This window comes from Diabrotica virgifera, chromosome 4 (genome assembly GCF_917563875.1).
Source record: "Diabrotica virgifera virgifera chromosome 4, PGI_DIABVI_V3a".
In the NCBI taxonomy this organism is placed as follows: Eukaryota; Metazoa; Arthropoda; class Insecta; order Coleoptera; family Chrysomelidae; genus Diabrotica; species Diabrotica virgifera.
In genome coordinates, this window is record NC_065446.1 from 76247300 (window position 1) to 76264398 (window position 17099).

The window sequence follows — 17099 nt, forward strand, 5'->3', positions numbered from 1 at the left end:
TTGAAAGGACAAAACCTCAAGGTTTATCAGAGATCAAGATAATAGATACGAAGGGAATGTTCACACCAACTGAAACTGTGACTCCATCTGTGCCTGATCTTCTGTGGCTCTATGGGAAAAGTAGAGATATTCCCGGCCTCTTAGGATGGAATGGATTCATGGAAGCTGTCACAAGAAACATGCCATATGAACTAACATTTATTGTTTACCAGCTATTTATCAACGCTCCTCCAAGTGATTATGATACAATATTTACAGAATTGTTGAACGGAGTAGAGAAAACTAAATCCTTGAAGCAAGTTTCATGTCTGGTGACATTTGACCAACCCCTCTACCTCAAGGAAAGGGACATCCTTGTTAGTCGTCCCGATGATCCTGATCTGTCAAATGTTGTTATAAGGCTCGATGGATTTCACTATTGACGTCCTTCATGGGGGCAATTGGTTACATTATGCAAGGTGGTGGATTGGCTGAACTTTTCAATACCATATATGTGGCAAAATCAACCGAAAAAATTATGTCTGGTCACGCTTACATAAGGGCAGTACGAGCTCATATGTTGGGTAACAGAACTCTGGCCAAAATAGTGATTAAGTCAATGGCCCTATCATCAACAATGGTGGATCAATTAGAGGAGTTCTTGTTCAACTTAGACAGAACAGTGATTCTTTCTAATGATGTAAAAATATTGTAAAATATGTGCCAGAAGAATTTAAATCCAAGCTTCAACCGTTTGAAGAACGTGGCCCCCTGTCTGGCCTGTTGTGATACTGAATTTGTACAATTTCGACTTTTTTTCTTTTTAATTACTTGTGCAGAAAACTAGCAGAAATGTATCAAATGACAGCATTCTAATAAAAAATAAAGTTTTGGAATGTAAAAAGTGGGTTTTACAGAGACCGTTGAAAATTAGCAATTTTAATCTTGCACTTTAGACCGAACGGTTCATCTGAAAAAAAAGTAAATACTGATGTTTGTAGAGAATTTTATGTACTTTAATTTTTGTTAACACACCATTACTAAAAGTTAATAGTTTTCGAGATTTAAGCAAAAAAGCGGGAAAAAGCAGGAATTTTTCGCTTTTTTCGTGATTTTTTTAATGTTCCGTCACGAAATTTTGTCCGCAAATTTCAGATTCGGACTCAGCAGCCCAAAATCCATATAAAATAAAAGAAATCAGAACTACCCCAAAACTCTCCCACTAGGGGGCTCGTAGAGTACAAATTCACTGAATCATTAGATGTAATTAAATAAAAATAATACATGTTATAAAAAGAATCAGTTCAAAAATACGAATATCTTTATTGGGTCCTTTTCGTTTTGAACAGTGTAATACTTATAGTTTGTTTAATTGTAGTAATCGAATTTAATAGGTAATTTTGAACACTTTAATTTTGTGTAATGTGTTTCAATGAGTTTTAATGCTTTTCAATTACTAAACCTTATCTGCTATTCAAAGAAAGAAATCCTAGATTATAGAGAAGTGTAATGCTGGTTTGCATTCACGTGGTGCTCACCTTGGGTAACGTTAAATGGAATAACAAAATTTGGTGGCAGGTGATCCAAACAAATTCCTACCAACATCACAGACCACAAACATAAATCTAATGTACGGAATTATAAATGAGAACAAATAAATGTTCGTCTAAGGCTACGGCTCCAAGGGCTGGAAATTGACGCTAGCAGTAGCCGCAAAACGAACTTAAGGTTCCACGGAACGGAATAGGAATAGCCGAACTGAACCGACTACGCACAAGTCCTGTAGTCGGTACAGTTCGGCTATTCCTATTCCGTTCTGCGGAACCTTAAGTTCGTTTTGCGGCTACTGCTAGCGTCAATTTCCAGCCCGTGGAGCCGTAGCCTAAGGATCAAATCACTAGAGATCTCGAACTGTGTATCCGAGTCTATCACCTTAAGCGAAAAGCCACACGGGCGATAATTTACGGCACCCTAAGAGCAGGAAACCCATTGGTTGACTAACTCCTCCACCAATTTTATATGAAATAGCAGTTAGTCTTTCTACTACATACTTACATTTCTTTCTACTACATATTCTTCACCGAAAGATTGCCGGTATAAGCAATCTCCCACTTACTGACCAACGGCTTCGGGCGGATGAATTGGTAAGTGGTAGGGCACCCTTTTGTCCTGAGGTTGTGAAATCGGCCCCGAAGGCGGATGAACCAAATATTTTGGTCAACGGTATAAGGATGGGGAAGCACAAGTAGGGCAAACACCCCATTAATGATCCAGAGCGATACGCCCTAGTCAATCAATCATGGTAATGCTCAACACTAAAATAAATTTCGGAGTAAGTCCTCCAATCGGTTCTCCGGGGAGGACAGTTTTGAGTTCACCACAAGATAATAAATTGAAGTGCAGAAAGAATATCAAGATTTGTACATGGAATGTCAAAACCTTATATAAAGCAGGAAAAATCCACAATGCAATAAAGGAGATGAAGAGAATGCATATTGAAATCATGGGAATATCAGAAATGAGATGGCCAGATTCTGGGGAAATACAAGTGGAAAATCACAAGGTATACTACTCGGGAAAAAGTGATGGATCACATGAATATGAAGTCGGATTTATCGTATCACCCAAAGTTGCCAAATGCGTTACTAACTTTACGCCAATATCAGAGAGAGTGATGTTACTACAAGTACAAGCCAACCCCGTCAATATAAATATTATCCAAGTTTATGCTCCCACTGCAGACAAAGAAGAGGGAGAAGCTATTGAGTTTTATGAGAATATCAACAGAATTATACAGAAAACTCCACGGCAGGATGTTCTTATCATTATGGGAGACTTTATTGCCAAGATTGGAGCTGGAGATAAGACGCAGTACATCGGCGCACATGGACTTGGAGTCAGAAACGACAGAGGAGACCTAGAAAAATTCGCAGAAGACTCAGAACTCGTTGTCACTAACACATTTTTCCAATTACCACCTCGAAAGCTGTACACATGGAAATCCCCTCAAGACAAACCCGGGAGAATTATTAGAAATCAAATAGATTACATTTAATAAACAAAAGATTCCGAAACAGTTTTACATCTATCAAGACTTGTCCTGGAGCAGATTTAGAGACGGACCATGTTCCACTGGTGGGAGTATTTCGCGTTAAACTCAAAATAGTGCAGAAAACGCAATCACAATCATACGACCTACGTATGCTAAAAGACCCTGACACGAAAATGAGGGTCCAAGCCACGTTAAACGAGCAAGTGACTGCAATTAGAGACGCATCGAACGAAGAACAAATGATCAAACAGATCACCGAAATAGTTCAAAATGTAAAGGATAGACACTTAAATCCAGATAAATTAACCAAGAAGAAATCATGGATGACAGATGAGATCCTGAAACTAATGGACGAAAGAAGAAATGTCAAAAATGACCCCGACACATACAAAACAATCAATATATCAATAAGAAAGAAAATTAGAGAAGCGGAAAAAAAAAGAAGCAATGGAGATATGCCAAGAAATTGAGATTCTACAATCAAAGTACGATAGTCACAATGTACATAGGAAAGTTAAAGAACTCACAGGTGGACTAAGACGGAGACAGGGAGGAAATCTAACTGATTCTGACGGAAACATCATCTTAGATAAACAGAGTAAAATTAGAACGTGGAAAAATATATAGAAAAACTGTTTGAAGACAAAAGAGATAATACCTTTGAGCTAGAAGAAGAGGTAAATGATGGACCAAGAATATTACAGCAGGAAGTTTATTCTGCCATAACACAGCTAAAGGATGGCAAAGCAGCAGGTCCCGATAATATACAAGCAGAACTACTCAAACTGATGTACAACGAATCAATAGCAATAATCACAAAGATATTCAACAACATATACAACTCTGGACAAATACCAACAGAATGGCTGAAGTCTGAGTTTATTGCACTTCCAAAAAAACCAGGAGCCAAAAAGTGCGAAGAATACCGTACGATAAGCCTGATGAGTCATCTCCTAAAATTGTTCCTAAAGGTAATCCATACGAGAATTAACAAGCTATGTGAAAGTCAAATTTCGCCCAACCAGTTCGGGTTCATAAATGCTGTTGGTACGAGGGAGGCTTTGTTTTCAATACAAGTCTTATTCCAGAGATGCAGAGACGTAAACTGCGACGTATACGCATGTCTGGTTGATTACGAGAAGGCGTTTGATCGAGTACAACACGCCAAGATGATGCAAATAATAAAAGAAGTAGGAATTAACAACCAAGATCTGAAAATAATTAGAAACCTTTACTGGAATCAGACTGCAAACCTCAGAGTTGACGGTGAACTCACCGAATATGTCAAAATCATGCGTGGAGTGAGGCAAGGCTGCATTTTGTCAGCAATCGTCAGCAAGAAAAAGATAACAGAAGGTCAACTCTATATCAACCAAACCCCTGTAGAAAGAGTGAGGCACTACAACTACCTCGGCACCATAATAAATGAGGAATGGACCAATAACCAAGAAATAAGAGCGCGCATCGGAAAAGCTAGATCAATCTTCAACCGTATGGGGGCGTTTTTCAAGAGCCACAACCTTTCTCTTGGTATAAAAGTAAGAATGCTGAGACGTTACGTCTTCTCTGTCCTTTTTTATGGTGTTGAATCATGGACCTTGAACGAGGATATGTGCCGAAAGTTGGAAGCATTTGAGATGTGGCTATATCGGAGAATTCTTAAAATCCCATGGACTGATAGGGTCACAAATGAGGAGGTTCTTGGAAGAATGGGTAAGAACCGAGAAATACTAACCACCATCAAACCTCGAAAGTTGGAATACTTTGGACACATTATGCGAAATGAATCCAGATATGCCCTCCTACAAGCCATCCTGCAAGGAAAAATATTTGGAAAGTGAGGTCCAGGAAGAAGAAGAACATCCTGGTTAAAAAACCTCAGAACCTGGTTCAACACAACATCTGTGCAGCTTTTCCGCGTTGCTGCAGATAAGGTGAAGATTGCATGATGATCGCCAACATTCGTCACGGATAGGCACATCAAGAAGAAGAAGAAGAAAAAGAAGGAGTTAGTCAACCAATGCCTCGTCAGGTTTACTGCTCTTACGGCGCCGTAAATTATCGCCCGTGTGGCCTTAGCCTAACATCGAGGACATAAGCAAATAAAAATGCTAATGGGTTACAGAAAACCCTACACGCTAACAACAGTCAGCTGGTAGCTATTCAAGAGACCCATACTGTAGACAAAGCTTGATTTAAAGCCGCTTACAGACGAACCACTTTTTGAAGTAGAAGTCGGCAGCAAAAAGTCGAGCATTTGTGGTTGTCTGTCGCTACTTGAAGTTGTCATTTAACAACAATGCAAAACGCATTTCCTTTTCACACGGGCGTTTTCTCGAGCGTGCCAGTTTTCGTTTTTATAAATAGTTTTTTTTTTATTTTTTTTTAATTCAAAAAACGAAAAATATTCAAATTGATTTTTCTAGAAAACGGTGTATGGTATGGACTTGAAGCAAGAGTACCTTTTAGTACTAGACTACTACACACTTTAATAATCCATAGTCAAAAATGCTTAAAAATTAAAGACAAAAAAGTTATTCGACAAAATTACCGTTGCCCTACCCAAAACGGAAGCCTATAACCGCTACTAGAGATTTACAATGGATGGAGTCGATTTATCTCTGGAAGATAAATACGCGTACCAATTTTCGTTTTTCTAAATGGAAGCGTTCTGGAGGTATTTAAGAAAAACTAATTATAAGACGCCATCTTCAAAGAGCTCTAGCTCCCTTAGGAAGCATTTTCGGACTAAGTGAATTGGGTTAAATTGCCTTAAAATTATCTGAGAAATCTCCTGTCTTCGTTTGTCGGTAGAGTTTCTTGACACCCTGTATAGAACAGTAATTAGACCCACAGTAACACATGCCGGACTTGGATCAAGGAATATTAGGGGTGAAATACTACTAGAATATTTGGAGCAACAAACCCTTCATGCAATAAATACATACTTTAATAAGAAGCAAAACCGAAAATGGACATGGGTCTCCCCAAATAGGGTGACAAAATATGAAATAGACTACTTCCTCTGCCAAAATAAACAAATCTTCGAAAACGTAATTGCACTTAATAAATTCTCAACTGGCAGCGACCACCGCATACTACGAGCCAAAATAGAAATAAGCAAACTAGAGACGCAGAAAGCTAGAAGAAAACCAACGGCTATTGACCATAGAAGAATAAGACAAAACGCAGAAGAATATAGACAAACTTTAAGGGGAAAACTATAAACAACAAGTAGCAAAGGAAGAGTCAGAAATTAATAAGATTAATGAAGAAATGAAACAAAAACTCTTAGAAGCCGGAATGAAAACTGCCAAAAAACTAAGAACAAAAGAAAATAGATTAAGTAGCGGGACAGTTAAATTAATGGAAGGTAGACGAAAACTAATAAGCGAAAACAAAAGAAACACAGTAGAATACGTAGAACTAAACAAACTTATTGGAGAAAAACCAGAGGAGGTCTAATAAAACACACCGAAAATGAAATCGAGAAATTAATTAAGAGAAATAAGGGCCTAAAATTCTTACGACCAAATTTAGGGAAACCACTACTCATTTCAATAAAGGATGAAACATGACGGGAAGAGAGGAGAAAAGATAAGATATCAGAAGAAGTAGAAAGATTTTATAAAGAACTATATACCTCAAAGAAAGACGCAAACCTATAAACAATCCGGAATATATCATGAAAACAATCACGAATGTAAACTCAGAAACATTACCAAAAATAGAAAATTATGAAGTAAAAGCAGCACTATCACAATTAAAGAACAACAAAGCACAAGGACCATATAGAATCCTTGCTGAAATGTTGAAAGAAGGGACAGAAGAAATCTTACAAACATTAAGAAATCTATTTAATCTAAGGACATAAAAAATTACAGACCCATCTCACTGCTGTCGCAAACGTATAGTCCGTCCGCTATAACTTTTCCCATGCGGTACGATTCATTTTCAATCAAATTAAGTCAAAACAGAAAGTGAAACGTACGCCGATGTCGCCTACCGGCAACGATACCGGGACAACTCAAAATTGGTCGTTTTTGAGATGTCTACACTAATATATAGAGGATTTTAAGCTCTAAAATCCGCGAGGACTGGGACATTTTTAAGTGCAATACTCTCCGAGTGAAGAGACTTAAAAGCATTAAAACAAATGAACAGAACAAACTCCGAATATTCAGCAAGAATACTTATTTCTGAAATCACGCATGCGCTGAAAGAAATGAAATCAGGTAAAGCACCTGGCTTTGATGGTATCCATCCAGAGTTCTTGATACACAGTGGTGCATACACGAAACAGTGGCTTGCAATGTTCTTTAATGATATACTTCAGTCAGGTAACATTCCTTTCTCACTTACAAACCGGGCAAATCAAACGATAAGCCAGAAAACTACCGCCCCATAGCTCTACTCAGCATGGTATATAAACTATTAGAAAAGCTTCTTCTCAACAGAATTAGTCACAGGATACTAGAAAATGTCCCCATTGAACAAGCTGGCTTCCGCCCTCATCGAAGCTGTACGGACCAAGTGCTGTTATTAACAACTTTTATAGAAGCTAGTTTTCAAAAGAAACAAAAGACAGCAACAGTATTTATACATCTAACAGCAGCATATGATACTGTTTGGAGACAGGGATTAATATATAAATTGGCCCGCATTATCCCCTGCAGAAAGATAATTAACCTCATTGACAACATGCTGACCAACAGAGCCTTCCAGGTTATAATGGGAAAGGAGACGAGTAGACAGATGAAACTTAACAATGGTCTTCCACAGGGTTCTGTCCTTGCCCCTTTACTTTTCAGCCTCTATATTGCTGACATGCCTGAAACCGAATCTCGGAAGTTTGGATATGCTGACGACTGGACCCTTGCAACAAGCCACCAATCTTTAGAAACTACAGAAATCACTCTCACGACTGACTTATCCATCCTCAGCGAATACCTTAAGAAATGGAGACTACAGCCAAGTACTACAAAAACTGAAGTATCAGCTTTTCATCTAAACAACAAGTTGGCAAACAGAGAATTGCGAGTGTATTTTAATAACAAGCTGTTAAAACACAATAAATACCCGAAATACCTTGGGGTTACTCTAGACAGAACGCTCACATTCAGAGAACACCTGACGAAAACAGCAGCAAAATTGAAAACACGCAACAATATAATACAGAAACTCTGCGGCACTACATGGGGGTCCACAGCATCAACATTAAGATCCTCTGCTCTTGGCCTGATATATCCGGTGGCAGAATACTGTGCTCCAGTGTGGCTAAATAGCAGGCATACCCACCTGGTCGACACCCAACTAAACCGTACTATGCGTATGATAACAGGCACAATTAAGCCCACCCCTACAATGTGGCTACCTACCCTTAGTAATATAGCACCACCCAACCTACGCCGCGAACATGCATTGATTAAAGAATATAACAAAATAATGGACAGTCGCCAGCTTCTAGTCCACAACGACATCCCCGATATTCTTGGAAACCGTCTCCGATCCAGGTTACCCCCTCTACAATCTGCTCAAGCGCTGCAGCAATCCAACTTTGACTTAAATACCCGATGGAGAGAAGATTGGGAAAGTAGGACAGATCCACATTATCATAGTCTACCGGACATCATAGGGAAACCTGGCGAATTTGAACGTCCCCGTAAGATTTGGGCAGCCCTTAATCGAATTCGAACAAACTGTGGAAGATGCGCCGACTCCCTCCACAGATGGGGTAAACTCCCCTCGCCTTCTTGTGACTGCGGCGCTGCAAGACAGACGATCAGTCACATTGTTCAGGACTGCCCACGCAGAGCATACACAGGCGACCCTATAGACTTTGTAATGGCAACCGAAGGGTCAATCGAATATATAAAAAAATTGGACATCTGTTTGTGATGCATTGTATAATGAATAAACCTAAATATGTTCTGTGATATACTTAAGCCATACGCTAAATAAATAAAATCCGAGTGAGGGCACAAGGTCCACTGTTACATTCAGAGTGGTAGGAGGTAAACGCGGCGCGAGTAGTGGGCTAACGCTAAAATCCGTAGTAAACCTTTTGAATTGTCTCAGTGTGTATGCCACAATGATCACAAAAATATTCATAATAATGAAATGATTCTTCCAACAATACTGGGACAATTCAAACATTTTTCAATTAATTGTTTATTGTTAACTCGAGTGGTACCAAAAGATTGCCAAAATCAACTGAAAAACAATCTTTGATATCAACTGAAACAAAGAACATAGTTTTAGTTAAAAACGAATATAACTCAAAGCATACAATAGCTGTGCAAAGTGACAAAAACTTGCAACTCGATTTTCACGAAACACGTTTTTTTGAGTTGTCCCCGTACGGTTACCAGAAGGCGATGTGTGTAGTATATAGTATACAGTATACAAAATGTATATACACATCGACGTTCGTTTCAATTTATGTTTTGACTTAATTTGATTGAAAATGAATCGTACCGCATGGGAAAAGTTATAGCGGACGGACTATATAAACTATTCATGAGGATTATCAACAACAGGCTAACACACAAATTGGACTCATATCAACCAGTAGAGCAGGCAGGATTCCGAAAGGGATATAGCACCACTGACCATCTTCTAACAATTAGGACACTAATAGAGAAAGCTAACGAATACCATATAGATCTGCACTTAGCGTTCGTTGACTACGAAAAAGCATTTGACAGCATGGAAATGTGGGCCATAGAAAAACTATTAACAAAACTGTAGAATAGATTCCAGATACAGAATGCTAATACATAATATAATATATAAGAAAGCAATAATGACAGTACAATTGGAAGAAACCACAAAGCCCATACCAATTAACAGAGCAGTGCGACAGGGAGATGATATTTCTCCTAAACTATTTACATTAGCACTGGAAGATGATTTCAAAACAATGGAATGGACAAGCATGGGAATAAACATAAATGGATAGAAACTAAACCACCTAAGATATGCAGACGATGTAGAAGTAATAGTATCAAGTTTTGAAGAACTGCAAACCATGCTAACCGAACTAGCAAATGATTTCGAACAAATAGGTCTAAAAATGAATTTTGCCAAGACAAAAACAATGACAAACATACAAGATCATAGAAACGTAATACTAAACGACACCACAATAGAAGCGGTTAATGACTATATATATTTGGAACAGATAATAAAAATAAATAAGGAAAACCAAACAGCGGAGGTAAAAAGAAGGGTCAGATTAGCCTAGGCAGGATTTGGAAAATTAAAATGGGTCCTAAAGAATAAAAAAATACAAAAATACTTAAAACAAGAGTGTTTGACCAGTGCATACTCCCAATTCTCATATACGCATGCCAAATATGGACCTTGACCAAGGCAAACATGGATAAAATAATGAAGACACAACGAGCCATGGAGAGAGCAATGTTAGAAGTAAAATTAACAGACAAAAAGCAAAACAACTGGGTAATATATAGAAGAAAAGTCAAAGACGCAGACAACATAAAGCCAGGCTAAAATGGAGCTTCGCAGGTCATAACGCTAGACAAAAGGACAATAGGTGGAATACCACGATACAACAATGGAGACCATGGACAGGAAGGAGAGCAAGAGGACGACCCCAGATGAGATGTAGATACGACATTAAAAAGATAGGAGGAACGCACTGGAAACAGAAAGTACTAAACACAAGCGAATGGAGGAAACTGTGGAAAGCCTATGTTCAAAATTGGACGAATTAAAGAGCAAAAAAAGAAGAAGAACACATGCCTAAGAGGCATGGACGTTGAATAAGAAGGAAGGGGATACTCTGGAAAGACGGGAAAGGAAAATATTGAGATGCGTATTTTGAGGAACCAAGACAGAGAGAAGAACCAAAAATGAATTAATGCCTTTGTACAAAGAACCTACCATCATCAGGTTCGTGAAGACACCTAGATATTACCAGAAAATTAATCGGTGTAAGAAGAAGAGATAGACCCAGAACGAGGCGGATTAATAAAGGGAGGCAGACCTTAAACACGTAAAGGTAAGGGAATGGAGAAATATTGTTCATCAGGTTCTTCGGAGTAGTTAAACGTTTGGGTTTTGTTTAAATTGTAATTAGTTAATCTTATGATTATGTTTAAAAAAAATGCCTAAGGGCGTAGGCGCAAAATTTCGCCTCTAACGCATTTTAAACGAATTCATTTTTTTTTCGAATTCTGAGAAAACTAATAAATATTTTTGAAAAATTTAAACGCAGAATGATAGTCTATTATTACCGAGGGCCGACTGTCCCTTAGAATAAACAATAAGTTTCTTTTGAATGAAATATTTAAAACTAAAAGTTCCATAATTTTTTTATCGCCAACCGTCACTAAAGTCATTCATTATTGTACTCATTTGCCGCCATTTGCGGCAGTAAAGTAACACTTTATTGTACTGAAAGAAGAATTTTATTTTACCTGCCGCGATTAATCAAATTAACCGAGATTGAATGTAAGTGGTCGATGGCAGTAATCGATTATTTATTTAGTGACCTTAAAATTTATTTACTTTAATTATTAAAAATATTGTACAAAATTTACGTTATTATTAATTAAATTTATGTCAGAAAATTAAATTCTGTAGTATTTTGCAATTATATTTATAAAATATAAATCAAAACTTTACAGATTTAGTAATTAGGTATTCAATATTGATACCTAACAACTATCGATTAAACATCGAAATCGGCCGTCATGCAAGCAAGAGCCTTCTGTCATTACTGTCATACGAAATTTTTATTTTGTGTAAAAGTAAAAGAATTCTTAAATCTTTTAAGTTTCGTATTAACGAAAGACGTCTTTGCTGTATTTATTGACTATGAGAAGGCCTTTGATCGAGTACAACATCACAAATTAATTAAAATACTAAAGGATAAAGGAGTTGATAGTCAAGATGTACGAATCATAGAAAAATTATACTGGCGTCAAACAGCGACAGCTTGCATAAATGGAAAATCAACAGAAATATGCAAAATACAAAGAGGCGTCAGACAGGGTTGTATACTGTCCCCACTGTTGTTCAATTTGTATTCAGATAGAATATTTAAGGAAGCGCTGCATAATTTGGAATGGGGTGTGAAGGTTAATGGAATTCTGATAAATACAATCAGATATGCAGACGATACAGTTATTTTAAGTGATGATATGAATGGACTACAACACCTTTTAAATGCCATTGACAGAGTGGGAAGAGATTTTGGCCTAAATATAAACTGTTCAAAAACAAAGTACATGGTATTTAGCCGTTTGGCCCATCAAGATTCACGGTTATATGTTGATGGTCATATGATTCAAAGAGTACCCAGTTTTAAATATCTTGGTTGCCATATTACTGAACAACTAGATCCAGATAAAGAGATAAAATGTAGAATGGAGATAGCCCGCACGACATTTTTAAAAATGAGGTCATTCTTCTGTGATGATACCTTGCAACTTCAACTTCGAAAGCGCATGATTAAATGCTACATTTGGTCAGTCCTCTTGTATGGTGTCGAAGCATGGACATTAAAAATATCCACCATTAACCGTTTGGAGGCCTTTGAAATGTGGCTGCACAGACGTATTCTAAAAATACCATGGACGGCTATGCTGACAAATGTGGCAGTCCTTAAGAGAGCAAATGCTACCCGAGAGCTGCTTGATAACATCAAATATAGAAAGATGGCCTATTTTGGACACGTAGTAAGGGGAGACCGGTATAATATTCTTCAACTTATTATGATGGGTAAAATCGAAGGACGCAGAGGAATTGGTAGAAAGCAGGCCTCTTGGTTGAAGAATATCCGGGAGTGGACAGGAATAAAGAAAGCAGAACACCTATTTAGAATAGCTCGAGACAGAGACAGTTTCGCCATGTTAATCGCCAGCGTCAAGGGGACTTGATAGGGCACGTTAAGAAGAAGAATTAATGCGTGAAATGAGATGGTGTTTTGTTAATTCGATTATATATAGGACGGTCATAGATATGTAGGTACTGATAATTTGTTAGCAAATATTTGTATTTATTTAGATTTTCTACTATCCATCACGGCCAATCAACTTCGCTGCGGCAGGCTACACGCTACACTTCATAAACAATGACGTAACTATTAACGGTATTTTTAATTTTTGGTATTTTACTTTAAGTGTTAAAGTATATTATTTAAATATAAATACGATAAAACTGTTTAAAATATATTTATTTCGTTGAAATCATGATAATAGAAGTATAACTTCTGTGCGTACAAAGTACACACACTGTTTTTTCATTAGAAGGATGTAATTAAGTAAGTGTTAATGTTTTTTATGATTGGCGATAAAAAATTTTATGCACCACGTCAGTAAAAACCCTTGATCGAACTCGTCTGTTATTCGCCTTGCTCGCTACGCTCGCTCGGCTCATAATATCAGACTCGTTCGATAAAGAGTCACTTTACTGACTTGGTACATAAATAACTATTGTTGCACCCCTGAAGCTTATTAAAATAAACATTATAGATGTTTTCAAGGACTTTCAGCCCTCGGTAATAACAAAATATTTCACCCTGCGTTTACATTTTTCAAAAATACTTATTAGTTTACTCAGGATCAAGGGTGGATCCAGGGAGGGGGCAACTCCGAGAGTTTAAAAAATAGAAATTTAAATATTTGCAGTTCAAATGTTTTTAGTTTCAAACACATATATATGTAAAAAAAAACAGGGTATAAATACCTATGCCTTCTGAACTACAATTGAACAAAAACAGTAACGGAAGCTTTAAGAATGACATAGGATGTTGTGTAAATCAAAATGTTGATAATTTTACAAAGTGCCAATTGTTAGAATGACCTTGGCAGGCATCAAAATCGTATGAACTTGCGTATTCTGTACACATAAAGAATAAAAAAGAAATAAAGAGTTATACTTGGGTCACCAGCACTTAGAACAAAATTGGTTGGTACTTCCGCATATTCAAAAGGGATTGTTTTGCAAGTATTGCGTTTTATTTTTCTAATGAAACATATGGTCACAATAAAGGGGTAACAGCCCAAAGTCTTATTACGAAACCATTTCGCCAAACTCATGGGCAAAGACGGAGCCATACAAACCCATGAAAAAACATCATACCACAAGGAGTGCGTTCAGATTGGGCTGGATTTTCTACAAATTTATCTCAACCCGCAAAAGTCAGTCATTAACCTTTTAACCAGATAGACTCTCACAGGTCTAAACAGATACTAGAAAATAGAGAAAGACTACGACCAATAGTAAAGTCTATAGTGTTCTTAGGTCGACAAAATATTCCTTTAAGAGGTCATCGTGATGATTGCCTTCTGCTTCTGGACGAAGATGAAGACGTTCTCGTGAAGACTTTGTCAAGTTCATTGACGCTTATGAGAAGATAATCACATAATAATTAGTGAAAATGAAGAAAAGAGGGAAACAATGACGGACAGGAGAAGCATTGGGAAAAATAGTATTAAACTTGTTGAAAGAACTGCCCTTAGATCCGAAGAAATATGTAGGAATCAGTATTGACTTTAATACCGATAAGGTTTCAATGTCTTTATGGCACTCAAAAGTGTGAAAAGTACCTTAAAACTCAACATTGTAACCCTAATCTATAAAAGTTACCCCCTGACCCCCTGGTACCCCTCCCCAAAAAGTTCATGGCCCCTCCCGAAAATCGGTCCTGGATCCGCCCTTGCTCAGGATTCGAAAAAATGAATACATTTAAAAAGCATTGGAGACAAAATTTTGCGCCTACCCCCTGTTGTGCGTATAAATGCCTGTTGTGCGTATACATAAATAAAACCATATTGGGAAAATCAAATTGACAAAAACACCAAGCACACAGTAAAGAATATTTTTCTGAAGCTGTTTTCTTGACACATTTTAATATTATTTAAAATAGGTTTACCTTTCATCGATGATTCAATTTCCACATCGAAAATCGTTGTCAAATTGTACTATTTGTATTTTAAAACGATTTGCAATGTATAAATTGTAACATTAAGAAAGACGTATTTTTAAGTGAAATTGCGGTTATTTTCCATTAAAGACAGAAAATAATGAGATAAAAAAATCTTAAAACGTTTTACGTAAAATACTAAAACTAATTGAGGCATTTAATAAAAACAAGACGCTCTCTTTTAACGCGAATTAAAAACTGAAACTAATTGAACTACCAAATAAAGTGGAATCAGGCCCGGCCCCAGGGGTGGGCGAGCTGGGCGGTCGCCCATGGCGAAAAATTTAGGGGCGGGAAATTTTAGAGAACAGCAAATTTTTGAAATTGAAGAAATAATAAATTTTGTTTTTAATATTATAAAAAATCAATATTATGAACAAGAGCGGCAAAAATGCGACTGTAAAAACAAGAATTACATAAGTGAAACAGAAACAAACAACAATTGCAAGGCTCATTCGACGGGAAATCCATAACACCGCCCTCTTCTTCATCGCATAAGAATAGTGTTATCAGAACTACCCCCCCCCATCATACAATAAATTTAGGAGGTATGACACCAAAGTGTTTTAAATTCGTTCGGCTCTGCGCATGACGTCAATACGTAACTAGTTAGCGGCGCCAATTTGAAATAACCTATGGATAACATGAAGAGTGGAAGCATTCTGGTAACAAAATTATGAATTATTTATGTTAAATTTCTTTTTACGAAACGTAGTGATAAAGTATCGATAAATATCGATTAATTAGCCTAATGATCCACACTCTTAAAATTTTCCTAAGAATACTTCACAAAAGAATTAGACGCAAATGCGAAGAAGATCTCGAAGATACCCAATTTGGTTTTAGAAATTCTGTGGGAACCAGGGAGGCAATTTTTGCGCTTAACATCCTATTACAAAAATGCGTGACCAAAGAAAAGATGTATTTGCATGTTTCGTGGACTTCGAAAAGGCATTCGATAAAGTACAGCATGTAAAATTAATGCAAATACTGAAAAATATCGGAATAGATGACAAGGATATTCGTGTCATTAAAAATTTGTACTGGAATCAAAATGCTATCGTAAAAATTGGAGATAACTACACCGATGAAATCTCCATACAACGAGGAGTCAGACAAGGGTGCATTTTGTCGCCAACATTGTTCAATATTTACTCGGACCAGTTATTTAAAAAGGCACTTGAGAGACAGCCATATGGAATAAAAATCAACGGCGAACTTCTTATTGTGATTAGATATGCAGACGATACAGTAATTCTGTCAGATAATATTGAAGGTCTCCAAATTCTGCTTGATCGTATTCACGAGGTTGGAAAGGAAATGGGCATTAAAATAAACTCAAACAAAACCAAATTTTTGGTGTTTGGTCGTGACTCACATCCCGATGCAAAGCTTCAATTAAGCGGAGTCCAAGTTGAGAAAGTTCACAAAATGACATATTTGGGAATTGTGATAACGGACCAACTAGATCCAGACATAGAAATAAAACGAAGAATATTCTTTGCAATAATCATCTCAGTTTGGAACTAAGACAAATAATGGTTAAGTGCTATGTTTGGTCCGTACTTTTGTATAGTAGTGTAGGAAACAAAGGTTGAACTTTGCAAAATGAACACAAGTCCGGTTTTATTTTTTTTTTCTGGTATATCAAGGGGTGCTGATTATAAGACTAACTTTTTCTGAAAAAATTTCGCCCCGGAACCTCCCTTTTCACCCCTTTAAAGGGGGTAATTTGTGGTTTTTGCGGAACGTAGCCCTTCCTGTACCTTCTACAAAAAATTTCTTTTATAGAAATATGAAGAGGACTATATTTTCTACGATTTATTTCCGACAGTATCTCTCTATCATCCACCGTTTAGTGGGGGTAGCGCCCTAAATTTGACAAGTTTTTAAAAAAGATGTTTATAAAAAATATATATTTTTCCCTAACTGTAAAGGAAATTAAGAAGAAATCCTGCGGTAATTATTCACAAATAATTGACTGATTTTTTGGTATAGGTTTCACTTAAGGGTAATTGCCCTTTTTTTAATTACAGGGTGTTACATTTTAAAAAACCTCTTTTTATACCATCTGAACCGTTTATGCTAGAGTAAAAAGACTTTCAGCAATTA